The 20,470-nt window shown below is 39.6% G+C and overlaps 1 pseudogene across 1 annotated transcript; it reads right to left on the bottom strand.

Moving 5' to 3' along the window:
• Positions 1-5,453: 5,453 nt before the first annotated feature.
• LOC146456455 (uncharacterized) lies at positions 5,454-6,953 on the bottom strand (annotated as a pseudogene). Its single transcript, XR_014858699.1, has 2 exons — positions 6,751-6,953; positions 5,454-6,040 (listed from the first exon to the last, which is right to left on the bottom strand). The product of XR_014858699.1 is annotated as an uncharacterized LOC146456455 (transcript).
• Positions 6,954-20,470: the final 13,517 nt, after the last annotated feature.

Raw genomic sequence — 20,470 nt, 5'->3', positions numbered from 1 at the left:
AACTGGATCTGCTTTTAGATACTGACTCCAAGTTAGTTACAATTTCTCAGTGAACCTCCATGGCCAGACATGACATTGATGAGGTCTTTTGTAGCAATAGTCACAGGGTTAGTTCGTACATGAAGGGCGCAGAGATGTGAGGTCGAATGCACTTCTTTCACACGGGCACTACAATAAGCCTAACAAATTACCTGCTGCAGAGTAATGACTGAACTATCTGTCACTGGTAATTCGTCCATTTGTCAATGAACTAAAACGATAAAAAGGAGGCAGGGAATTTTGTTGCCTTGGCTACGGAACGGCACCTTTATATTTGACGCTCTTTCTTTCGGTAGTTTGTGAATCCATATAACAATTTGCTGATTTTTCCTAACTAACTATAAAAAATAGCTCGGTAATGTTCCTTTTACATTCTCGGTAGGTCCCATAACATTACCGAGCTAGGTTTGAGAGGTTTTTAACTGAGATGGACCACTCAGTCGGTCGGTCGTAGTTTGAATGAGTAATACTTCCCTACTTGAGAAACAGTCAAAACGTTAAAGTTCTGATATTTTTTTATTTAATCACGCAGAATTTACATTTAAACTGATTTAATTTCAAGGTTCTCTTTTGACAGAAGTGTCGGTGGGTTTTATGTTCCACCTAAAGTTCACAATATTTCTGTCCTTCACATGTCCATGTAACTTTCCAAAGTTGTTAAATCTGGCGTGGTGTTGTTCTCGCTTTTGTCTCCATTGTAATCCACTTGAGAGCATATAGAATATAGACTGATGCTTTCTCTTCCTTTCTCTAAGCCCTAACAAGGTCCTTTCGAGGTTTTAAACGTGAAATATTTCACAGTGAGAACAAAACAAAAGTCCGCGAGGTAAAATGACTCTTGTCGAACACGTTACTACCATATGTAAAACTTGTTTTCTTCATCTTAGGAATATGGATAAAATAAGAGACAATCTCTCACAAAAAGACCTCTCTTTTCTCTAAATTAGATAGTTGTAATTCATTACTCTATGGCCTTCCTTAAACTTTGATTGATCGTCTACAAGCTGTCCAGAACTGTGCTGCGCGCCTTGTAACTCGTTCTAGGAAACATTACCACATCACGCCTATTCTCAAACAGTTACATTGGCTTCCCGTGTACAGCCGTATCAAATACAAGATACTTCTGTTGACCTTTAAAGTATTACATGGGTTAGCACCTCCCTATATAACAGAAATGCTGAAACCCTACAAGCCATTAAGAAGTTTAAGATCTTCTTCTAAGAAGCTTCTGACAATACCACCAGCAAAAATTGAAGAAACATGGCTGTAGATCATTCTCATCCGCAGCACGTACAATCTGGAACTCATTGCCGGAACCCATACGTAATCATGATGACATTTCAAAATTTACTTTCTTGTTCAAAGAACATTTTAATTAAAACTTATGTTGGAATGATGTACATAATGTAAATATTGCGATAAGAACTTTAAATTTTTTAATTTTTTACTTTTTATCTTAATTTTTAGAATAAGAATTTCCGTATATTTATGTTCTATTATTGATGTAAATTTTTTCATTACTGCTGTAAAATTTTTCTTTTAGTCTATTCAATTGTAAAGCGCCATGAGCCTACGGATATGGCGCTATAGGAATCCTTAGTATTATCATTAGGTAGTCAACAGTGACGACACTATTGTTTTAATCCGACAATCGGCCGACAAAATCCGACCGCGCTACGAAGATGGAGGACCAAAACTTGCAATTCAACTTCTAATATCTCTGCGTACTTAGGTCCAATTAGTCTAAAACTTCGGGACTTATTTCTTTCGAATATAATATACATTGTTCTATAAATGTCGCTGAAATATGAGGTACGTTATACTCTTGGTCATTTGACCTTTGACCCTATCTAGACCAGGGAGATGGTTTGCCCGCCGAGAACTTGAAACTGAAATACACTTTTAATATTTGAGCAAACACCCTGAAACTACAGGACTTTTTCATTAACTTATTTAAAAAAAATTGATGTGGTAGGTTACTGTTGATTAATTTTGATGTTACCATGGCAACCAATTTTTGACAGGCATTTTTTTCAGAAAATAAATTTCCCTTTTTAAAATGAAAAAAAACCACCTTTCTTCCCGTAACGTTTATGTTTTTAGCTCATACTAGTGTTCCTTTATTCTTTTTGATAACTTTTCGTTCAATTTCGGCGCTTTCCTGAAGTTTAGAAGAAATGCAAGATGGTGGATCCAAAACGGCCGCCATTTGGCAATCATGACCTAATTGTCACGTCATCACTTCGTGTCGCGGAACACAAAGAGACATTCTTGGACGTACTATCTATCCTCCAAGTCTGACTGTCATAGCTTTTATACTTACGAAGTTATGGAGGAGGAGGCGGAATCCGACACCCTCAGCAAGCCCGGTCTCGTTAGGGTTAAGTGATAGTAGCTAGTGACGAAACTTTTAGTCACAGGGAATATAAATTATATATTCAAAGCTTGCTTGAAATTGTTAAATCATTGATTGCTCGAAGATTCGTTTTATTTTCCTTTCTTTAAACGACAGGTCCGACCGACTACGAAAAGTTCATAAGTTGCATAAATCGAAATATTTCAAAAATGCTCTTAAAAATTGTTCTTTTTAATTGTGAGCTGTTAGAATAATAATTCGCTTTGATATTCAAGGAAGTTTAAGGTTTATAAAAGAACTATTTTGGGTGTTAGATGAGCATGCTGAAACTTTTTCTTAGAAAATCTTATAAAAATCAGCCCGTAAAAAACATAATTCCCTATTTACTTGAAAACGCTCTTACATTGTTTTCTAATTAATTTGACATACGAGTTGTCTAGGTTGGGTAATTCAAATCATGAAAGTTTTGTTGTAAAGTGTCTGACCAGATTTCGAGATAATCAACCTTATTTAAAATGAAGTGAATTTCATCGCGGTTGCTATGGTAACAGTCGTTGTTTTTTTGCAAACATTGACTACAGGTTGAATAGGTAGTATAGTATGGAGGAATTCGAACCAAGCCTTCCATGAAAGATTCACTCCAAGATCAGAAAAACTGTTACGAGCCTACTTAAAGCTTTGTTGTTCAAAAGAGTTAAAGGGTAACTCGCACCAAAATTCGTATGCTTTTTTAAGTATTTTCCATAATCCTTCTTTAATAAGAAAAGTTTTCTAAAAGGAATTACGATCGATCTTTGAAAATTGACTGAATTAGGAAGCTTTTTCCACGGCAATTCTGCAGTCATTTTTGAAAAGTGCGGTTTCAAGGTCACGTGCATTGATACGTCACACGTGTGGAACAGATGCCCCAGTTCAGGATTATATGATAGTCGCAACTCTCAGCGGAACGACAAGAAGCTTCCCCAAAATTTGTACATATTCGTGGCGATGATGAACGGAATACCATTGACTAATTAAGTTTTGGGAAAACCTGCGGTCCAAAACATTAGAGCGAGTAAAAAGAACCATATCGGTAATCGAGAATAAAGTGTAAGACTTGATATAGAATATATTTACATCGTGAACTTAGTGTGGTATATTCAGTTGTTTATGACTGAAATCCTGTTGCATTTAGCTCGCACTTTGAACAGACAATTTCAATCGCAGGTTGACCTTTTTAAGAGAAAATGTCTATCGAAGATTCGCAAGGCTTTGGAACGTCGTTCGCTGATGTTATTTCGTACAATTGATTTCTTAAAACGAGTGTTATCGTAGAGCGTTACTTCAGGTTGTCATCGAGCATTGGTGATCGGAAGTTCAGATAGTCGCGTGTTACGTGTGTCCCAAATTCCACTACCCTGTAATTACCAAACTGCCCTTGAAAAAAGATTCAAGCGATGGAAAAACAAAATAGTAAAAGCGGATGCAATAATGATAAAGGTAAAAAGAAAAAGGAACCTGGGAAGCGCTGCGTCGTGATGTTTTGCGATAAGAGAAATTCAGACGGGGTTACCATGCATCAATTTCCGACAGATGAAAAATTTCTTCGACAATGGATTTCGTTTGTGCGTCAGAAAAGAGAGCCTGATTCATGGAGACCAGGTTCTGGCCACATTTGTAGCGACCATTTTCTGCCGGAAGATTATCATGGGTACGGCTTAAAACGTGCTGGCTTTGCGACAAAAATGTTGCTAAAGAAGGATGCCATTCCATCGAGACAAGTCGTTCCGACTCCCGAGCAGCTCGCAGCCGCACGTAGCAAGAAGCGCAAACTTCCCGATTCTGAAGAAAGGAGTGAGCCGTTAGCGTCCCCAGAGCAGTACTCTACCCCCAAAAGACCAAGCAGAGCCTTATCCAAATTAACTGCAAGCCGGGTATGTACACTCAGTAATGATACCAAAATACTTTTGTCAGCGTTTCAATGCGTGACATAAACACCGATAACGCATGTTTTTGGTTATCTTTCTCCTGTCAACACCGACACTTCAACGTGATTTTGTATTATATTCACGTAATTTTTTTGATAGCCTGTGAAAGAATTCGAGGCTGCCCATGAGGTAAAAGAGAAGGAACACCCTGTACCATCCACAAGTCAGGAAACACTGGATTCTGCGAGTTTTTCGTGCTCCTCCGATAGTATGGTTGTAGAAGGCGATGCTGGCTCTGAAAAGACAGGTGTACATTTCCCGGCAACTAAAGCCAACAAAGGCACTCAATTAAGTTACAAGCAGCCCATGCATGTATCGAAGTAAAGGTATTCTAATTTGACTTTTAATTAAGATGAAATCGGTAAGAAATTTACGTCTGTTCCTTTCAAAATTTTATTTCCTACAGGTACTCAAGCTTGTCCAAAGAGTAGAACAAATGAAGATTGCGGGATACAGTGCAATATTGCAAATCTGCCCCCTTTGACACTTCTCCACTTGCCTCACAAGGGCTCCGCTGAAGGTAATGGGGAAAATTCACCAGAACCCTTGCCCGAAGAAGAGCCCTTTGAAGACGCTGAGGTCGATGATGAGGACTATAACTCTTATCAAGATTCGGAAGATGAGGAGGACCAACCTGACGAGAAAATTATAAGGTAGAGACAAATTGTTTATTTTCTTTCCTTTCTCTTGTCTGTTATTATTTTGTTAAATTGAAGAACACTTACAATAAACATCTGCACTACCTCCTATAGGTCCTCTGGAGGGAGCGAAAAATTGAAAAGCCATCAGGAAAGAAAGTTTATCGTCTCGGAGAGCTGCCTGATGAGCTTGTTTGGATCCTGTCCAATATGTGCAAGCCCTGCTGACGCTGAGATAATTAAAGTCTTGGGAACAATGATCCAAATACGTCACAAATGCATGGACGAATCGTGTTAATCATTATTATAGATCATATGATTTTTTATTACAAATAAGACTAGCATATTTTTAACTTTACATTTGTTTTCTTTTTCCTTTATAAAAAAAAGATTAAAAAATATTGTGCTTGTAATTAGTCTCTATTTTAATAACAATGAATTTTAAATAGGTTTTAATAGTTCTTTTTTCTACTTTTAACGTGTAAATAGCAATTTGCTTGGAATATGTTAATAAAAATATTATTATTATTACTATTATTATTATTATTATTATAATTATTATTATTATTATTATTCAATTAAAAGTCAGCTGAACTCTCCTGCCAAAAACTGGGTGTTTACTCATCTGCATACAGAAAAGCAGTGTAGGTCATGTCTTCTTCAAGCTGACCGGACTCCTGAAAATGTGCTCGGATACAGTTCACTGCACAAGAAGGTAATGGAACTCTTGCTTCTTTTCCTAGAGACCCCCAGCACCATCTTACTAATTGCCTGTAGGCGATATGTCTATTTTTTTTAATTCAGGGCCCTCATAGGCATCTTTTCCGTACTGCTGTTTAAACTGGAACCAAGAAGTCTGCAAGACCCAGATATTCAAGCAGACTGGATGAAACCCAGGGTGATTTACGATACAGCTTGGGGGGTTCTCTAACTGTGCCACTTCAACAGCCTCCAAGTTTTTTTGTTTTACTGCGTCTATTTCCTGGCAGCAAATGTTCTCCTCCTCTCGCAACATCTGCTGGCAGTTACCACAGAGACACCTAGTGAGCCAGCCCAAATGAAGTCTAAATTTCTTGCAAAACCAATCAGTCCAATAACACATAACAAAGAAAGATTCTCGCAGTTATACATGCTTCATAATTATTCATAATCAGTCCATGTTTAACAGAACAAAAATATTCAAGAGTCGACAGTACAAGGGATCATCAGACTCCTTGTTATTTACTGATTAACTGACACGGGTAAATCTGGAAAAGCCATATATTACAAATTAAATCCGGGCCATCAACTTATCAGAACATTTCCTCGCCGATTCCACGAAAACTCGTAAAAGAGAAAACAGAAAATAAGCATTACTGCACTGATTGGTAAGGCATGAAGTATGAAAACGAAGCATAAATGAGCATAGAAATAGTTGATAGGTACATCTAAAAGAAACACGGCTTAAATCTAACAAGGCCGCTTTCACGAGACTGCTCTTGACACTGGCATAACAAACGGCGAAAGTACCGGCATTGAAACGCACACGGGCTATGGGCCACTTGTAGATCAATCTACAGCTGAATTAGACTAATTAAAACGCGAAGAGTGTAAACAAAAACTTCAACAATAGTTTAGTCGTACAACAGCAGATTTAATTAAGCTTCCAATAGTAAAAACATTACAGGTAACTTTGAGTTTGATAAAATTAGCAGATAAGTGGACGACGCCGTGAACAGAAACTGCACATACAGCGACTTCATACACTCACCATTCCTCGCTTTCGAGATCACAACGACTACGAGGAGCTTCCACATTTTCTTCTCTTTCTTGCGCCTCTCTGGTTCTAGATGGAGGCTCAAAGCGCCACGGTTGTATACCACTAAAGGGTTCCATTAAATTTTCGGCGGTATTATCTCCGATCATGACCTCGAAATCCGATGAATCGCTGGCAGAATCGGAGGGCTCACTACTACAATCTTGGACAGATCAAATGAAAAATTAAGACCACCCCTCCCCCCCATTTCAATGATGGAAAAATGGCGCGTTTTGCTTTGCGCGCGGATTCATCATTGAATTTGGGGGGAGGGGGGGTTTAATTTTTCATTTTATTCTGTCCAAGATTGTCCGACGTTCACACTGACGTTACCAGTAGCTTCATAGGTCAAATACTATAAGATGAAACCTGCAATCACGCTTCTAAAACTAAACCTAGCGCAAAGAAACTCAACCACACGAAAACAGTGGTCCTGTGTGGAAATGAAAACATCACATAAGTACTGTATTTAAAAGGAAATCTTGATAAAGTGTGTGTCGTGTGTATTCTATTAATATGGAGATGGAATAGGCATAGTTGCTTGTCATGACTATTGTCGCATTAGGCTGAGTTATTGCAGCCTTAGTGTTAAAAAATTTTTGCAAGACAAATAAAGAAGTGGAAAACTGAAAAGGCGCCTGTCAGAACACGCTTGTACTCAATTCAAGCTACATTGTAACATTACATTCCAGTGGTATTATGAAGGTACTGGGGAGTGAATTTGTGTTAATGAATAAAAGAAAAGAGAGGCTCTCAGTACATGAGATGGAAAACCATTTTCTTTTTCTTTCTTTCTTTTTTTTTTTTTTGTGCTTACGGGCGAAAGCCCGTGTAAATCAACTGGCTGTTGACTAGACTGGTGGAAAACTAGAAAAAAGAAAAGAAGAAAAGTCTAGAAAGATTAAAAAAAAAGATTATGATGAAGAGATGAGGGGCTCGAACCAGCGGTATCATCTACGTTCAGCACACTGTACGCAATACACGCTCTGAACCCATGTGCTATTGCGTCTACACATTCAAGTCCTCGTGAATTTAAAGTTCTAAAACTGTCTTTGTTTACACTGAAGACCTTGAAGCAAGACTGTAAACACTTCATTTTATTGATATTTTTCAATTCTTAAGAACTTACAACGATTTTATTATTTGAAAGTCTCTATTGGCACGGTTTACAAACTGTTAGCAACGATTTTCCACGATTTACCACGGTTTCGTTGCAGTGAGAGACAAATGGAAGACTTGAATCAAATATATTTTACTGATAGCCGGAATCGTCCAAAACCGTTTGAAACCGTTCAAAACCAGCCATAAACCGTGCAAAATACATCGTAAACCGTCAATAAAACGTTTGAAGTATCATTCCGGAAACATAGTTCCAGTAGGCGATGGCCGGTCAGTGAGTACTGTGACCCAAGGAGTTAATATTTTAGTCGTTCTCCGTTGTTTTGTATTATGCCGGTGATGCGACCACTCATAGACTGGATAGTTTTATCGATCAACTCCTGAGAAATACCACTGATTGTTCTCTGCACTCTATCACAGAATTCTTCATACGACTCATGTATGATGCCTTCGTTCAGGGCATCTTTTTCCAACTTTTTGGAAGCAATGTGAAAAATGTTCTCAATAGGATTTTTAAATCCTATTGAGAAGTCCCGATTTAAAAATCGGGACTTCGCGGCGGTATTTTTAATAGTTCGCAATGACAACGAGCCATAGCTTCACGGGCTGTTTTACTGTTTTGGCTAGGATCACCGTCTTGCAGCCAGAGGTGAGTCAATCCCTTGGCAGATCGTTCAAACATGGTGTTAAAGTGTTGGTCAATAAACGATGCAAAATATTTTGCATCCATTTTTTCGTATCTCTCACAAATTATTGCTCCTCCACCGTGAGTTATTGCTACCATCATCCTGGCAACTTTACCTCCTGTTCCGACTTTACTTCCCTTAGCCAAACACCCTTGGTTTAAACCTTCGGATTTTTTTCGCCATACTCTCCCTTTGGGTGCTCGGGCTTGGTCCATGGGGTTGGTCTTGTAAATAAACGAGACCCCATCTAAGTAAAACGCGATAGTGTCCGTCCAGACACTCTGAGGGTAATTTGATTGCATCCGTCTAACAAATTCTACTCTTCTCTCTTTGTCGCTTTGACTCATTAGTCCCTTTTTACGAGCCTGCAGGAAGAAGTACCCGTTTCTATTTAACAAACGCCGAACCGTTCGATCAGTGACATGACGAATTCCTGTCCGCTCCATCAGGCGCCGCGAAGAAAATGAACCCTCTTGCTCTCTTAACTCTTCAATGGTTCTAAGAATCAACGCTTCGTGTTCAGGAGTAAGCTTTTTCTTTCTGCCCCTCAAATGTCTCCTGCTCTCATGTACTTCCTTGTATTTTGAGCTCGTTACGCGGTGAACAGTTGCTGTCGAGACCTGAAAGCGTTCGGCGACCTCATTTAATGTGAGATTTGTAGTCATCTTTAGGACTCTGATTGAAGCCTTTTGTTTCTTCCGATATTCTTTTTCTCGAGGGCATGTTGTCTGAGGATTTTTCAGTGCTTTTTGGAAAGTTGTGCAAACAATTGCGTATTTTATTCACTCTCTGTTACCAAAATATCGCACTTGTAATACCTTAACACAGATACCGCCTTCAGGTTGTGACGCGCGTGACTGCGTCAGACACAGTTGATATAGCCCGATAAATGTGTTGACAAATAATCTACTAATTAGTCACTCCCTTTGTTTTGTCACGCTTAAAGCCGGCTGACAATCTTGGACAGATCAAATGAAAAATTAAGACCACCCCTCCCCCCCATTTCAATGATGGAAAAATGGCGCGTTTTGCTTTGCGCGCGGATTCATCATTGAATTTGGGGGGAGGGGGGGTTTAATTTTTCATTTTATTCTGTCCAAGATTGTCCGACGTTCACACTGACGTTACCAGTAGCTTCATAGGTCAAATACTATAAGATGAAACCTGCAATCACGCTTCTAAAACTAAACCTAGCGCAAAGAAACTCAACCACACGAAAACAGTGGTCCTGTGTGGAAATGAAAACATCACATAAGTACTGTATTTAAAAGGAAATCTTGATAAAGTGTGTGTCGTGTGTATTCTATTAATATGGAGATGGAATAGGCATAGTTGCTTGTCATGACTATTGTCGCATTAGGCTGAGTTATTGCAGCCTTAGTGTTAAAAAATTTTTGCAAGACAAATAAAGAAGTGGAAAACTGAAAAGGCGCCTGTCAGAACACGCTTGTACTCAATTCAAGCTACATTGTAACATTACATTCCAGTGGTATTATGAAGGTACTGGGGAGTGAATTTGTGTTAATGAATAAAAGAAAAGAGAGGCTCTCAGTACATGAGATGGAAAACCATTTTCTTTTTCTTTCTTTCTTTTTTTTTTTTTTGTGCTTACGGGCGAAAGCCCGTGTAAATCAACTGGCTGTTGACTAGACTGGTGGAAAACTAGAAAAAAGAAAAGAAGAAAAGTCTAGAAAGATTAAAAAAAAAGATTATGATGAAGAGATGAGGGGCTCGAACCAGCGGTATCATCTACGTTCAGCACACTGTACGCAATACACGCTCTGAACCCATGTGCTATTGCGTCTACACATTCAAGTCCTCGTGAATTTAAAGTTCTAAAACTGTCTTTGTTTACACTGAAGACCTTGAAGCAAGACTGTAAACACTTCATTTTATTGATATTTTTCAATTCTTAAGAACTTACAACGATTTTATTATTTGAAAGTCTCTATTGGCACGGTTTACAAACTGTTAGCAACGATTTTCCACGATTTACCACGGTTTCGTTGCAGTGAGAGACAAATGGAAGACTTGAATCAAATATATTTTACTGATAGCCGGAATCGTCCAAAACCGTTTGAAACCGTTCAAAACCAGCCATAAACCGTGCAAAATACATCGTAAACCGTCAATAAAACGTTTGAAGTATCATTCCGGAAACATAGTTCCAGTAGGCGATGGCCGGTCAGTGAGTACTGTGACCCAAGGAGTTAATATTTTAGTCGTTCTCCGTTGTTTTGTATTATGCCGGTGATGCGACCACTCATAGACTGGATAGTTTTATCGATCAACTCCTGAGAAATACCACTGATTGTTCTCTGCACTCTATCACAGAATTCTTCATACGACTCATGTATGATGCCTTCGTTCAGGGCATCTTTTTCCAACTTTTTGGAAGCAATGTGAAAAATGTTCTCAATAGGATTTTTAAATCCTATTGAGAAGTCCCGATTTAAAAATCGGGACTTCGCGGCGGTATTTTTAATAGTTCGCAATGACAACGAGCCATAGCTTCACGGGCTGTTTTACTGTTTTGGCTAGGATCACCGTCTTGCAGCCAGAGGTGAGTCAATCCCTTGGCAGATCGTTCAAACATGGTGTTAAAGTGTTGGTCAATAAACGATGCAAAATATTTTGCATCCATTTTTTCGTATCTCTCACAAATTATTGCTCCTCCACCGTGAGTTATTGCTACCATCATCCTGGCAACTTTACCTCCTGTTCCGACTTTACTTCCCTTAGCCAAACACCCTTGGTTTAAACCTTCGGATTTTTTTCGCCATACTCTCCCTTTGGGTGCTCGGGCTTGGTCCATGGGGTTGGTCTTGTAAATAAACGAGACCCCATCTAAGTAAAACGCGATAGTGTCCGTCCAGACACTCTGAGGGTAATTTGATTGCATCCGTCTAACAAATTCTACTCTTCTCTCTTTGTCGCTTTGACTCATTAGTCCCTTTTTACGAGCCTGCAGGAAGAAGTACCCGTTTCTATTTAACAAACGCCGAACCGTTCGATCAGTGACATGACGAATTCCTGTCCGCTCCATCAGGCGCCGCGAAGAAAATGAACCCTCTTGCTCTCTTAACTCTTCAATGGTTCTAAGAATCAACGCTTCGTGTTCAGGAGTAAGCTTTTTCTTTCTGCCCCTCAAATGTCTCCTGCTCTCATGTACTTCCTTGTATTTTGAGCTCGTTACGCGGTGAACAGTTGCTGTCGAGACCTGAAAGCGTTCGGCGACCTCATTTAATGTGAGATTTGTAGTCATCTTTAGGACTCTGATTGAAGCCTTTTGTTTCTTCCGATATTCTTTTTCTCGAGGGCATGTTGTCTGAGGATTTTTCAGTGCTTTTTGGAAAGTTGTGCAAACAATTGCGTATTTTATTCACTCTCTGTTACCAAAATATCGCACTTGTAATACCTTAACACAGATACCGCCTTCAGGTTGTGACGCGCGTGACTGCGTCAGACACAGTTGATATAGCCCGATAAATGTGTTGACAAATAATCTACTAATTAGTCACTCCCTTTGTTTTGTCACGCTTAAAGCCGGCTGACAATCTTGGACAGATCAAATGAAAAATTAAGACCACCCCTCCCCCCCATTTCAATGATGGAAAAATGGCGCGTTTTGCTTTGCGCGCGGATTCATCATTGAATTTGGGGGGAGGGGGGGTTTAATTTTTCATTTTATTCTGTCCAAGATTGTCCGACGTTCACACTGACGTTACCAGTAGCTTCATAGGTCAAATACTATAAGATGAAACCTGCAATCACGCTTCTAAAACTAAACCTAGCGCAAAGAAACTCAACCACACGAAAACAGTGGTCCTGTGTGGAAATGAAAACATCACATAAGTACTGTATTTAAAAGGAAATCTTGATAAAGTGTGTGTCGTGTGTATTCTATTAATATGGAGATGGAATAGGCATAGTTGCTTGTCATGACTATTGTCGCATTAGGCTGAGTTATTGCAGCCTTAGTGTTAAAAAATTTTTGCAAGACAAATAAAGAAGTGGAAAACTGAAAAGGCGCCTGTCAGAACACGCTTGTACTCAATTCAAGCTACATTGTAACATTACATTCCAGTGGTATTATGAAGGTACTGGGGAGTGAATTTGTGTTAATGAATAAAAGAAAAGAGAGGCTCTCAGTACATGAGATGGAAAACCATTTTCTTTTTCTTTCTTTCTTTTTTTTTTTTTTGTGCTTACGGGCGAAAGCCCGTGTAAATCAACTGGCTGTTGACTAGACTGGTGGAAAACTAGAAAAAAGAAAAGAAGAAAAGTCTAGAAAGATTAAAAAAAAAGATTATGATGAAGAGATGAGGGGCTCGAACCAGCGGTATCATCTACGTTCAGCACACTGTACGCAATACACGCTCTGAACCCATGTGCTATTGCGTCTACACATTCAAGTCCTCGTGAATTTAAAGTTCTAAAACTGTCTTTGTTTACACTGAAGACCTTGAAGCAAGACTGTAAACACTTCATTTTATTGATATTTTTCAATTCTTAAGAACTTACAACGATTTTATTATTTGAAAGTCTCTATTGGCACGGTTTACAAACTGTTAGCAACGATTTTCCACGATTTACCACGGTTTCGTTGCAGTGAGAGACAAATGGAAGACTTGAATCAAATATATTTTACTGATAGCCGGAATCGTCCAAAACCGTTTGAAACCGTTCAAAACCAGCCATAAACCGTGCAAAATACATCGTAAACCGTCAATAAAACGTTTGAAGTATCATTCCGGAAACATAGTTCCAGTAGGCGATGGCCGGTCAGTGAGTACTGTGACCCAAGGAGTTAATATTTTAGTCGTTCTCCGTTGTTTTGTATTATGCCGGTGATGCGACCACTCATAGACTGGATAGTTTTATCGATCAACTCCTGAGAAATACCACTGATTGTTCTCTGCACTCTATCACAGAATTCTTCATACGACTCATGTATGATGCCTTCGTTCAGGGCATCTTTTTCCAACTTTTTGGAAGCAATGTGAAAAATGTTCTCAATAGGATTTTTAAATCCTATTGAGAAGTCCCGATTTAAAAATCGGGACTTCGCGGCGGTATTTTTAATAGTTCGCAATGACAACGAGCCATAGCTTCACGGGCTGTTTTACTGTTTTGGCTAGGATCACCGTCTTGCAGCCAGAGGTGAGTCAATCCCTTGGCAGATCGTTCAAACATGGTGTTAAAGTGTTGGTCAATAAACGATGCAAAATATTTTGCATCCATTTTTTCGTATCTCTCACAAATTATTGCTCCTCCACCGTGAGTTATTGCTACCATCATCCTGGCAACTTTACCTCCTGTTCCGACTTTACTTCCCTTAGCCAAACACCCTTGGTTTAAACCTTCGGATTTTTTTCGCCATACTCTCCCTTTGGGTGCTCGGGCTTGGTCCATGGGGTTGGTCTTGTAAATAAACGAGACCCCATCTAAGTAAAACGCGATAGTGTCCGTCCAGACACTCTGAGGGTAATTTGATTGCATCCGTCTAACAAATTCTACTCTTCTCTCTTTGTCGCTTTGACTCATTAGTCCCTTTTTACGAGCCTGCAGGAAGAAGTACCCGTTTCTATTTAACAAACGCCGAACCGTTCGATCAGTGACATGACGAATTCCTGTCCGCTCCATCAGGCGCCGCGAAGAAAATGAACCCTCTTGCTCTCTTAACTCTTCAATGGTTCTAAGAATCAACGCTTCGTGTTCAGGAGTAAGCTTTTTCTTTCTGCCCCTCAAATGTCTCCTGCTCTCATGTACTTCCTTGTATTTTGAGCTCGTTACGCGGTGAACAGTTGCTGTCGAGACCTGAAAGCGTTCGGCGACCTCATTTAATGTGAGATTTGTAGTCATCTTTAGGACTCTGATTGAAGCCTTTTGTTTCTTCCGATATTCTTTTTCTCGAGGGCATGTTGTCTGAGGATTTTTCAGTGCTTTTTGGAAAGTTGTGCAAACAATTGCGTATTTTATTCACTCTCTGTTACCAAAATATCGCACTTGTAATACCTTAACACAGATACCGCCTTCAGGTTGTGACGCGCGTGACTGCGTCAGACACAGTTGATATAGCCCGATAAATGTGTTGACAAATAATCTACTAATTAGTCACTCCCTTTGTTTTGTCACGCTTAAAGCCGGCTGACAATCTTGGACAGATCAAATGAAAAATTAAGACCACCCCTCCCCCCCATTTCAATGATGGAAAAATGGCGCGTTTTGCTTTGCGCGCGGATTCATCATTGAATTTGGGGGGAGGGGGGGTTTAATTTTTCATTTTATTCTGTCCAAGATTGTCCGACGTTCACACTGACGTTACCAGTAGCTTCATAGGTCAAATACTATAAGATGAAACCTGCAATCACGCTTCTAAAACTAAACCTAGCGCAAAGAAACTCAACCACACGAAAACAGTGGTCCTGTGTGGAAATGAAAACATCACATAAGTACTGTATTTAAAAGGAAATCTTGATAAAGTGTGTGTCGTGTGTATTCTATTAATATGGAGATGGAATAGGCATAGTTGCTTGTCATGACTATTGTCGCATTAGGCTGAGTTATTGCAGCCTTAGTGTTAAAAAATTTTTGCAAGACAAATAAAGAAGTGGAAAACTGAAAAGGCGCCTGTCAGAACACGCTTGTACTCAATTCAAGCTACATTGTAACATTACATTCCAGTGGTATTATGAAGGTACTGGGGAGTGAATTTGTGTTAATGAATAAAAGAAAAGAGAGGCTCTCAGTACATGAGATGGAAAACCATTTTCTTTTTCTTTCTTTCTTTTTTTTTTTTTTGTGCTTACGGGCGAAAGCCCGTGTAAATCAACTGGCTGTTGACTAGACTGGTGGAAAACTAGAAAAAAGAAAAGAAGAAAAGTCTAGAAAGATTAAAAAAAAAGATTATGATGAAGAGATGAGGGGCTCGAACCAGCGGTATCATCTACGTTCAGCACACTGTACGCAATACACGCTCTGAACCCATGTGCTATTGCGTCTACACATTCAAGTCCTCGTGAATTTAAAGTTCTAAAACTGTCTTTGTTTACACTGAAGACCTTGAAGCAAGACTGTAAACACTTCATTTTATTGATATTTTTCAATTCTTAAGAACTTACAACGATTTTATTATTTGAAAGTCTCTATTGGCACGGTTTACAAACTGTTAGCAACGATTTTCCACGATTTACCACGGTTTCGTTGCAGTGAGAGACAAATGGAAGACTTGAATCAAATATATTTTACTGATAGCCGGAATCGTCCAAAACCGTTTGAAACCGTTCAAAACCAGCCATAAACCGTGCAAAATACATCGTAAACCGTCAATAAAACGTTTGAAGTATCATTCCGGAAACATAGTTCCAGTAGGCGATGGCCGGTCAGTGAGTACTGTGACCCAAGGAGTTAATATTTTAGTCGTTCTCCGTTGTTTTGTATTATGCCGGTGATGCGACCACTCATAGACTGGATAGTTTTATCGATCAACTCCTGAGAAATACCACTGATTGTTCTCTGCACTCTATCACAGAATTCTTCATACGACTCATGTATGATGCCTTCGTTCAGGGCATCTTTTTCCAACTTTTTGGAAGCAATGTGAAAAATGTTCTCAATAGGATTTTTAAATCCTATTGAGAAGTCCCGATTTAAAAATCGGGACTTCGCGGCGGTATTTTTAATAGTTCGCAATGACAACGAGCCATAGCTTCACGGGCTGTTTTACTGTTTTGGCTAGGATCACCGTCTTGCAGCCAGAGGTGAGTCAATCCCTTGGCAGATCGTTCAAACATGGTGTTAAAGTGTTGGTCAATAAACGATGCAAAATATTTTGCATCCATTTTTTCGTATCTCTCACAAATTATTGCTCCTCCACCGTGAGTTATTGCTACCATCATCCTGGCAACTTTACCTCCTGTTCCGACTTTACTTCCCTTAGCCAAACACCCTTGGTTTAAACCTTCGGATTTTTTTCGCCATACTCTCCCTTTGGGTGCTCGGGCTTGGTCCATGGGGTTGGTCTTGTAAATAAACGAGACCCCATCTAAGTAAAACGCGATAGTGTCCGTCCAGACACTCTGAGGGTAATTTGATTGCATCCGTCTAACAAATTCTACTCTTCTCTCTTTGTCGCTTTGACTCATTAGTCCCTTTTTACGAGCCTGCAGGAAGAAGTACCCGTTTCTATTTAACAAACGCCGAACCGTTCGATCAGTGACATGACGAATTCCTGTCCGCTCCATCAGGCGCCGCGAAGAAAATGAACCCTCTTGCTCTCTTAACTCTTCAATGGTTCTAAGAATCAACGCTTCGTGTTCAGGAGTAAGCTTTTTCTTTCTGCCCCTCAAATGTCTCCTGCTCTCATGTACTTCCTTGTATTTTGAGCTCGTTACGCGGTGAACAGTTGCTGTCGAGACCTGAAAGCGTTCGGCGACCTCATTTAATGTGAGATTTGTAGTCATCTTTAGGACTCTGATTGAAGCCTTTTGTTTCTTCCGATATTCTTTTTCTCGAGGGCATGTTGTCTGAGGATTTTTCAGTGCTTTTTGGAAAGTTGTGCAAACAATTGCGTATTTTATTCACTCTCTGTTACCAAAATATCGCACTTGTAATACCTTAACACAGATACCGCCTTCAGGTTGTGACGCGCGTGACTGCGTCAGACACAGTTGATATAGCCCGATAAATGTGTTGACAAATAATCTACTAATTAGTCACTCCCTTTGTTTTGTCACGCTTAAAGCCGGCTGACAATCTTGGACAGATCAAATGAAAAATTAAGACCACCCCTCCCCCCCATTTCAATGATGGAAAAATGGCGCGTTTTGCTTTGCGCGCGGATTCATCATTGAATTTGGGGGGAGGGGGGGTTTAATTTTTCATTTTATTCTGTCCAAGATTGTCCGACGTTCACACTGACGTTACCAGTAGCTTCATAGGTCAAATACTATAAGATGAAACCTGCAATCACGCTTCTAAAACTAAACCTAGCGCAAAGAAACTCAACCACACGAAAACAGTGGTCCTGTGTGGAAATGAAAACATCACATAAGTACTGTATTTAAAAGGAAATCTTGATAAAGTGTGTGTCGTGTGTATTCTATTAATATGGAGATGGAATAGGCATAGTTGCTTGTCATGACTATTGTCGCATTAGGCTGAGTTATTGCAGCCTTAGTGTTAAAAAATTTTTGCAAGACAAATAAAGAAGTGGAAAACTGAAAAGGCGCCTGTCAGAACACGCTTGTACTCAATTCAAGCTACATTGTAACATTACATTCCAGTGGTATTATGAAGGTACTGGGGAGTGAATTTGTGTTAATGAATAAAAGAAAAGAGAGGCTCTCAGTACATGAGATGGAAAACCATTTTCTTTTTCTTTCTTTCTTTTTTTTTTTTTTGTGCTTACGGGCGAAAGCCCGTGTAAATCAACTGGCTGTTGACTAGACTGGTGGAAAACTAGAAAAAAGAAAAGAAGAAAAGTCTAGAAAGATTAAAAAAAAAGATTATGATGAAGAGATGAGGGGCTCGAACCAGCGGTATCATCTACGTTCAGCACACTGTACGCAATACACGCTCTGAACCCATGTGCTATTGCGTCTACACATTCAAGTCCTCGTGAATTTAAAGTTCTAAAACTGTCTTTGTTTACACTGAAGACCTTGAAGCAAGACTGTAAACACTTCATTTTATTGATATTTTTCAATTCTTAAGAACTTACAACGATTTTATTATTTGAAAGTCTCTATTGGCACGGTTTACAAACTGTTAGCAACGATTTTCCACGATTTACCACGGTTTCGTTGCAGTGAGAGACAAATGGAAGACTTGAATCAAATATATTTTACTGATAGCCGGAATCGTCCAAAACCGTTTGAAACCGTTCAAAACCAGCCATAAACCGTGCAAAATACATCGTAAACCGTCAATAAAACGTTTGAAGTATCATTCCGGAAACATAGTTCCAGTAGGCGATGGCCGGTCAGTGAGTACTGTGACCCAAGGAGTTAATATTTTAGTCGTTCTCCGTTGTTTTGTATTATGCCGGTGATGCGACCACTCATAGACTGGATAGTTTTATCGATCAACTCCTGAGAAATACCACTGATTGTTCTCTGCACTCTATCACAGAATTCTTCATACGACTCATGTATGATGCCTTCGTTCAGGGCATCTTTTTCCAACTTTTTGGAAGCAATGTGAAAAATGTTCTCAATAGGATTTTTAAATCCTATTGAGAAGTCCCGATTTAAAAATCGGGACTTCGCGGCGGTATTTTTAATAGTTCGCAATGACAACGAGCCATAGCTTCACGGGCTGTTTTACTGTTTTGGCTAGGATCACCGTCTTGCAGCCAGAGGTGAGTCAATCCCTTGGCAGATCGTTCAAACATGGTGTTAAAGTGTTGGTCAATAAACGATGCAAAATATTTTGCATCCATTTTTTCGTATCTCTCACAAATTATTGCTCCTCCACCGTGAGTTATTGCTACCATCATCCTGGCAACTTTACCTCCTGTTCCGACTTTACTTCCCTTAGCCAAACACCCTTGGTTTAAACCTTCGGATTTTTTTCGCCATACTCTCCCTTTGGGTGCTCGGGCTTGGTCCATGGGGTTGGTCTTGTAAATAAACGAGACCCCATCTAAGTAAAACGCGATAGTGTCCGTCCAGACACTCTGAGGGTAATTTGATTGCATCCGTCTAACAAATTCTACTCTTCTCTCTTTGTCGCTTTGACTCATTAGTCCCTTTTTACGAGCCTGCAGGAAGAAGTACCCGTTTCTATTTAACAAACGCCGAACCGTTCGATCAGTGACATGACGAATTCCTGTCCGCTCCATCAGGCGCCGCGAAGAAAATGAACCCTCTTGCTCTCTTAACTCTTCAATGGTTCTAAGAATCAACGCTTCGTGTTCAGGAGTAAGCTTTTTCTTTCTGCCCCTCAAATGTCTCCTGCTCTCATGTACTTCCTTGTATTTTGAGCTCGTTACGCGGTGAACAGTTGCTGTCGAGACCTGAAAGCGTTCGGCGACCTCATTTAATGTGAGATTTGTAGTCATCTTTAGGACTCTGATTGAAGCCTTTTGTTTCTTCCGATATTCTTTTTCTCGAGGGCATGTTGTCTGAGGATTTTTCAGTGCTTTTTGGAAAGTTGTGCAAACAATTGCGTATTTTATTCACTCTCTGTTACCAAAATATCGCACTTGTAATACCTTAACACAGATACCGCCTTCAGGTTGTGACGCGCGTGACTGCGTCAGACACAGTTGATATAGCCCGATAAATGTGTTGACAAATAATCTACTAATTAGTCACTCCCTTTGTTTTGTCACGCTTAAAGCCGGCTGACAATCTTGGACAGATCAAATGAAAAATTAAGACCACCCCTCCCCCCCATTTCAATGATGGAAAAATGGCGCGTTTTGCTTTGCGCGCGGATTCATCATTGAATTTGGGGGGAGGGGGGGTTTAATTTTTCATTTTATTCTGTCCAAGATTGTCCGACGTTCACACTGACGTTACCAGTAGCTTCATAGGTCAAATACTATAAGATGAAACCTGCAATCACGCTTCTAAAACTAAACCTAGCGCAAAGAAACTCAACCACACGAAAACAGTGGTCCTGTGTGGAAATGAAAACATCACATAAGTACTGTATTTAAAAGGAAATCTTGATAAAGTGTGTGTCGTGTGTATTCTATTAATATGGAGATGGAATAGGCATAGTTGCTTGTCATGACTATTGTCGCATTAGGCTGAGTTATTGCAGCCTTAGTGTTAAAAAATTTTTGCAAGACAAATAAAGAAGTGGAAAACTGAAAAGGCGCCTGTCAGAACACGCTTGTACTCAATTCAAGCTACATT

This window comes from Pavona decussata, unplaced genomic scaffold, assembly GCF_977016875.1.
Source record: "Pavona decussata unplaced genomic scaffold, jaPavDecu1.1 SCAFFOLD_254, whole genome shotgun sequence".
NCBI lineage: Eukaryota > Metazoa > Cnidaria > Anthozoa > Scleractinia > Agariciidae > Pavona > Pavona decussata.
Note: the sequence above shows the minus strand (reverse complement) of the source record. Positions and strands in the feature narration are given on the sequence as shown.